Source organism: Corvus brachyrhynchos, unplaced genomic scaffold (assembly GCF_000691975.1).
Source record: "Corvus brachyrhynchos isolate BGI_N302 unplaced genomic scaffold, ASM69197v1 scaffold633, whole genome shotgun sequence".
In the NCBI taxonomy this organism is placed as follows: Eukaryota; Metazoa; Chordata; class Aves; order Passeriformes; family Corvidae; genus Corvus; species Corvus brachyrhynchos.
The window spans coordinates 2,446,539-2,454,636 of NW_008237435.1; positions in this window are offsets into that span (position 1 = coordinate 2,446,539).

The following is an 8,098-nucleotide window of genomic DNA, read 5'->3' on the forward strand; positions in this document are numbered from 1 at the left end:
CCCTACATCATGTTTTATCCAATGTTTCCAAACTTCACCTCTTGCAACATTTGTGAAGGGGAAATTTCAAAACCTCTTAAGAGTTTAATGTTCTCCTTGCAACCTTAAAGACCTTTTCTCTCTTTCTACCCTTCATTTCAGTTTGTTTCAATCTATGCCAGCGTGCTGCATGTCTTCTGGGAGCGGAAACTGAGCCAGATTTAGCTAGCAGGAGTGTCTTTCTCTGCTCTATTAGATGAGAAATGCCACAGTAGCAGCCTGAATTTTGCATCCTCTTTGTGCTACTGCATCACGTTGTGGAACTGCCTCCAAATCGCTGTCTAGTGTCACCTGCAGGGCTGCCTGGGCACACCCGCTTCCGCCGCTCTGCCTTCCCTTCACTGGCTTTGCCTGTGCTCTCCCTATAATAATTTTCAAAGCTTGTTATTGTATTTTCTTACACTGTTTTCATTGCTCTGGTTTTTGTTTTGGTTTGGTTTTTTATACTATCTCCATTCTCATTAATGCCATCAGACCCTCTCATTTCAGCATTATGTGATGTGATTAGCATGTTGTTTACAGCATGCTCTGCCATTGTATTAATGAAGCTGCTAAATGAGATGAAACCAATTTATAAACCTTTTAAGCTCATAGAAAGCTAAATAAACTCACATTCTCACTGTTTACCTTTCTGGTTTTTAAAGATGTCTTTAAATGGCTTTCAAGCCACATAAGTCAGCTTGAAGTCACTCTTTATGGAAGATTAACAAGACACATCACCAACCATCACACAAACCTGTGAAACAGGCCCTGCTGTTATTTCATGAGGACAACCAGGTTGGGGATTACAGGTGTTACTTCCATTTTCAAAGCATTTTAAATAAAATTGTATCATCAATATTTTTAAGCAATTGATATTTCTTTCAGGTGTATTCAGATCCTTGCTGCACCTTGCTTGGAACAATCATTTTCTCTTCTGATCTGCTGCCTTGCAATAAAAATCAAAGCATTTGAGCATTTCCTTTATGAGGTTACTCATTACATGTCTGGAAAAGGTATGTAGAGAGATGAATGTTCTCCAGAATACTCTCTAGTAATTTCTGACTTTTAATTTAGAGAATAGGCACCCATATGGCTACGGGTCCAGACGATGGGCTGTAAAAGACACTTGATGCAAGGAAAAGGGAAAATGAAGATTTTGAGTAGACCCAAATATAGAGCCTTCTATACTTTCTTTCTGGTCTTAACTTCCTCCAGAACATACTCAAATACCTTTGAACGGTTGTATCTTACTTTTTCTGGACAACAGTCTTGATTGTCGTGGATATCCTATACACAGGTATGTTAAAAAGTTTTACCTGCAGCTTTCTGGCTGAAAAATAAAGAGCATGGTAAGAGTAGTAATAAAAATACAACATGTAGCACTTTATAGTTTTATAATGCTCTACAGAAATTAAAGCACCACTGCATCCTCTGTTATTAGTATTAACTGCACCAACTTATCATGGTAATATGGTCAGAGAGGAATTCGTCAGCATCACAGCACTGTGGTTAGGTTGTCACACTGAAAGGTATTGCTCATTCCTGGCTTTTAGCTTGGTACTTTCCCAAAACATTCAATACATCTGATATGGGTTTGCTTGCTAGTGATGCACTGGGAGGTTGTTTCTTCATCTCATAAATAAGCTGGAATTTTTTTCTTCACAGTTTTCTCAGATAGGATGCTGCATTTCAGTTTTTCTTTTGAGGAGGTGTGACTTACATGTTAATATTTATTGCTGGACATTCCACTGTATTCTGCCTCTGTCCAATATTTTCACAGGAGTCAGTCAAAATATTCATCAAACTTTGTGCGGTTATCTATTTCCTGTAGGTTTTTTCAGGCCACAGCTTTAACAAATTGCTAGTTATTCTGTGTGCCCCAGTTTCTGAGAAAACATCAGAGGGGACCTGATTTTCAGAAAGCATTGAGGACAGTAGAATGGACCACATTAAAGTTTCAATGACCCTGAAATTACCAACTGTTAAATCTTGACCATCATTGCATTCATTTCCCCAGATTGTACCCTATATTTTGCATATCATCTAGTATTAGAACTAACAAGTGTTTTCTCCTGCTGTATATTTGCTGAAAAAATGTATCTAATTGAAGAAATTTCAATGAATGTATCATTTCTGTGCTATTCTGGATTTATAATAATTATTTTGATTGTGTTAAGGCTATGTAAATACCAAAGTTAAATCCCTCTCTCAATTGATTTTATCTTGTCTATTTATGGTATAATTTAGTATTTTTCACTTTCTTTTTATAGGTTGCTTGGAGCTGGCATTATGATGGTCCCACTACGTTTCGCCTTACTTTTACTTATTCATACCAATTTTCAATATTTTTTTCTCAGGATATCAAACTACTTTCAGGAATTTCATAAAGATACCTTTCCCTCCTATCCTATATTCTCCTTTCTGCAGAGTGACAGAGGTTTTTTTCCTTTTGAAATTTAATGCAGCTATAATTCTTTCTTTGACTTTCATCCTCATCTTCTAATGAAATTAAACATTCATGTAACACAACTTGTGCTCAGTAAAAACCAAAGATCTGTTTTGTGTCTCAAGTTATAGTATTTCAGTGAAAGGCTTGGAGAACTGTTCTTCATTTCTTAACGGAACTCTAAGCGAAACCATGTTAAAAGAGGATTTTCTTTTTTTACTCTCCATTATTTTGTTCATTTTGAAAGATGATATCTCAGTTTTTCCATGTGAAGTTTCTAAGTTCATTCTCCAGCTAACCTAAGAAAAATATGTTGTTTACTTTAAAGGATTTCAAAGTCTGGACAAGCTAAGATAGGGAGACTCAAATCCATTTGCATGACAATATTATACTACGGGTTGTATATTCTTTTCTTCTACAGAAATGGGATTATGGCACGAACATACAGGATTTCTTATCCATATAATTTGATGGCAGGAAATATTAAAATAAACTATAAACTCAATTTGCAGCTTGTCTTAGGGAGGAAATTGGGATATTACTTGGTAAAATACAGATTGCAGACTAGCAACTAAAAAACATGGATTTGCAGAAATAGAACGATTACATAATGTTCTCTGTCGTTTTCTTTCAGTGACATTGAATATAATTACCTTACCATTTATCTCAGTAAATGTTAGGTTCCCAAACAAAGCTACATAAACAGAAATTTTTGTATCCCTTAAAAAAAAACCCTGAAGAGACTTCAACTAACTATATTGATGAAGCTTCTACATCCTAATTCATGCAATCAAATTAACTAAGGAATTAAGTCCAAAGAAAACGGTTATTACCTTGTGGGAAATTCACTTCTACAAACAGAATTAGTATACTTTATCTAATTTTTTAGAACAATGAGGGCCTAAGTTTTAAAGGTGTCGAAAATCTAATTAGTTCGTAAGTGAATTAATTGCGTACGGAAGGTGTTCTGTGGAGATACAAGGAAACTGCAAGGTAAGCTTTGCTGCTGTGAGCTCCATCTCTGTGCATCAGGCCCGTTGGCATCAGACATGTTTTCCTTATGCTCATTTTAGGCCTGTTCATGTATGAGAAACCAAAATGGGTGCCTGTTGATACTGACTCCTGAGGCTGCTCATCTCTGGTGTGCTGCACTCTGGTACCCAATGCCGTGTGGCTTCTGATGAAATGCATTGCCTACAGCAGGCAAGGGGGGTTGTCATTTGTTATCATTGGATAGGGACTTTTTTTTTTTCCCCAGACTCCCCTCAGCCATCAAACTGGTGTCCAGTTTTCAAGAAAAGAAGTTTCACAAAAAAAAAAGAAGAGCAACATTTTCTTTCTTTTTAAAAAGCAAGAAAAAAGTAAGCCTCAGAATGTTTATTATTTTTGTGTTGTTTCTTCACATAACTATTGCTTTGAATTGACAGTAGTGCAATTTTTTTCTTCCTGGTGCCTGTGAGGAACTGCTGAGGTTGAGTACTGGCATTGGAGAGCTGGGGAATCACATTACACTTGCCAGCACCTACCGAGGCAGGTGCCCCAAGCTCCAGCCACCCCTGGGATCATGTCCTTCTCCCCTCGTGGCCTCCCCTATGGCTATGCTTGGTCAGGATGGAAAAGAAAGCAGGTTCTCTGTTAAAAAGGGATGTGCAGATTTTTTTAGCAGTCTTAGTGAAAGGGGAAATAAAGACCAAGAGAAGATATGATAGAGGTAAGGATCTATTTAAAGGAGTGCAGCTGGGACAAGAGTACCCCACTAGAAACTGTCCAGGTGACAATCCAAGAGGTGTATATTCATGCCTCAGTCTTGGCTTGGACTAAAAAGGGCCCCTTGGCCCAAATGTTAAATAATATCTCATTATTTTGGCTAAGAAGTGCAAAGTAGTTGTTTCGTTTTCCAAAAGTTGAATGCTTGTTGCTTTTTTCACAAATAAAACCATGCTGGGATTGCTAGTTTTTGTCAGCTTTGAGAGATTGGCTTCCATAGTAGTTTGTTCAGAAGTTTCACAAGGACCTGAAGTAATTACAAGTACCTTCAGTGCCTAAAGTCTTGCCTGACGTACAATACCTGAACACCTATTGCATCTGGAGCCCCAAACACACAGGGGTTTGGATGTGACAGTAGGGCTTGGTTACTGGTGTATAAAACACAGCAATTGACTGTTAAATAATACAGCTGATCCGTGCTTTTTAATAGAGTGAAAAATCTAGTATATTTAGAGAATTTTAAGCCTTCAGTTTGGAGCTGATACACTGCAAGCTGTTTGGCTTCCACTGCCTCGCTCGTTGGAGCATTTCCTCCTTAAAACAGGCAGCATGGAGCAGTATCAATCGGAAGGGCTTGCAATACAGTGAGATGACTGCTGCTGGCTGGAAAAAAGCACAGGGTATAGCCAAAGGGAGGCGGTCTGTGGTCTGCTTCTAGCGCTGTACGACTCAGTTTGCTCTGTGTAAGCGACGTCAGCGCTGCAGATCCGCCCCATTTCACGGGGCAGGGAAAGGGTAACTCACGGCATTCGTAGGAAAAAGAGCTGACGCAGGGGTTTGATGCAGATTTCTACCTACCTGTGTGTGAACCAGTTACACAAGAACTACAAAGTGTTCTTGTCCTCTTTTTATTTTTTTCCAGTAAGTGGCAGTTGCAGACACTATGATTTGAGTTAGGGTGAGGTTCCTTTCTGCTTGCATTCAGAATAATACTTGCATTTACAAAACACAGTATAGGGTTGAACCTTCCCATTGTGCCTTTTGGCAGCTTTTTTTCAAGAAAATCAAGCTATGTTTCAGTGTAGATTCTGTCCTTATTGCAATCTGTACAGGATTTTCTCATGTGTTTCTATCTGGATTATAGGTTGGTAGGTAAGTCTTAGAGAAACTAAGAAGTTTGAGATTGCTGCAGGCAGAAAGAGATATTTCCATACCTTGACTATTTAGGTACTTTTTTTTTTTAAATAAACGTTTCTACCTGCTCTGAAGTAGCAATTTATTCATGATTTGGTTATAGATTATGGGATATCTAAAATGTATGCACATTTCCTTGTTTAAGAAACAACTTGATTTTCTGTTTCACTTTAATTTGCATTTCATTTCCAGAATTTCTTACTCCCTTCACCAAACTGGCATGGTGCACAAAAAGAAGAGAAATTGTCTCTTGAAAGTGGTCTTGTTTATTAGAATTTTATCCTCTCAGAAATTCATGTTTTTATATTCTTTTAACTTCTATTACTTAATCTTTTTGCTTTGACTTCAGCATGTTTACTTACAATAGCTATGAATAATTACAGCTGGTGATTTTATAGATGTCATTTTATGTATATAATGTGTATATAGGTACATTTCTAAATATAATGCATTATATCAGAAGTGATACATATAGGTTTTAAAAGCAACATATTTGAATGGTGGTGTTCAGATGAAATTCCAGATGTTTAAGTACTCTGCTTCTACAAAATAAACAGCATTAATTAGAAATTACTCTTCTTCATTCCATTGTTTGGGGTTTGCCAGCTCACTTGATTTTCTTGTTTTGAGTTGTGTGAATTAGGAAGGCTTACTAAACAAAGGCAAGCCTACTACTTCCTGCTTATGGTCTCCCTTATCTCCATGATTATAATTTATGTTTTCTAGTTTTTGAAGGAAGAGTGAGAAAATATTAGGAAAATAAGCTCACGCAATGAGTAAATTGCAATTTATTACTACATAGCTGGAGAGGCTATCTGATGTTTAAACAGAAATATAATACCTGGCTTCTCTAACCAATGTATTTTCTTACTCCTCTTAAATTTGCAGGTACTCACAAACAATGCGTCAGTGGAGGGGATGCTAAGTAAGACACTGTGGAACTGAACACATTTTAAAGTAATCAGTCAAATAGAATTCCTGAATAATATCACAAGCAATTCATCCATAGAAAGGACACATAATCAATTTAATAGGAAGGTGTAATATTTTACTCAGTTTTTATGGGTAGATTACAAACTAAAAATTGTGTGTAAGAAAGCCAGTATGGAAAACCAAACCATGTGTATGAAAAGATTTTATATTTAGGAATATCAACACATTCAAAATTATACACAAGTTATACACAATTATACATTGTTTTCCTTGAATAGAGCTTGTTGTACATGTCGCAGTCCAGGGTTCTTCCTCTATGATTGTTGTTCAAAGAAAATGAAAGATTTCATCAAAGTAGTAGGGGATGAGATTTAAGTAATTTCAAAAAAAAGCCTTTTTTTTGCTTGCAGACATGCTTTGCCTCAAAATTATAATTATTTAATGCATAGTAAATTGTTGGATTTTTTCAAATTTGTATCATTTTAACAGAAAAAAAAGAAATACATGGATCTACAACAATGAGTATGAAAAACAGTATTAAAAAAATATGTCAGTAGCAAATAAATTCAACTAAATGCATGCTTGGAAGGCATATTGTATTGTGCATGATTTTGTCTTGCAAGAACCAGCTAAAACTAGGCCCACCAGCTTCAAACAAACACATTTCAGTTTCAGACTCCAAATAGCTTAAATAGCCTCCTGATTAGCAAGGTGCTCAGGCACGTAAGTAGTCTCTGTGAGTATCCCCAGCAAAGCTAAATATATTTGCCAAATCACTTACCTAAGGGTGTCTCCTGAATTTTTTGAATCGTTGAATTGTTTACCCTGCTCTAGTTTCTACCAAGTGACTCAACAACAGTTTAGCAGCTGCTGGAGTAAGACACCTCTCTATCATACCAAACCCTGTACTTGGCCAGTTTTTCATTGTTCCCTTTAACTCTAGTCTCTAGGTGGAGGGTGAGGATGGGACTTGTAGGTTGGGTTTTTCTTTTTTTGTTGATTTTTGGGGTTTTTTTCCCCAGTCCATCCATTCCTTATCTGGTATTTAGCTTGCAATGTTTGGCCAGGGAAAATCTTTTTGCAATAAACTTGTCCAGTCCTTAGCAAAATGGGATCGTGTTCAAGAGGTAATCGCTGCTATAGCAGAAGTGTAGTGCCCTGTGTTTAAACCTATAGTTATGTGACCCGTTTAGAAAAGTACATAGCTATGAACAGAATACCTAAGCAAATGTGACCATCTCAGTTTCATAGACATAAGCAGCATCTTTCTCCATCCTGAAAGGGTTTTTTTCTACGTATCAGAATGTTTGTCTTAAGACTATAATGAGGTGTTACTGAGCCTTTTCTGTAGTTCTCTGATGGTTCTCTTAAATTCCAAATCCTGATTTGTAGAAATACAGACAGCACTGAAAATAATGCATATGCCATTGTGTTTGAAAAATTCAGGCAGATCTGCTCACAAGCACTAGCAGTGCTGTTTGTTTATTATGCTTTGATTTAGAGTCTTGATTTTGCCAAAACGTACGAATATTTGTGCTCTAAATAGCTATGTTAGATTTCTTACTTTGATTTTTGTTTAAGTAATGGCTGGGCAAGGTCTTCATCTGAAGTGGTGTGTGTCTTTACATCAATGCAATGTATATAACAATGTATTAAACTGCATTTTAAAATTTGGGGAATCCTAAAGTTAGGATGGTAGATCTGATCTCTGAACAATAGTGAACAATGCCATATTGTTGGAGGGGTGGGGGAGGTGTAAAATAATTATTGGGATGTTGGAAGTGACGTACAGCTTTC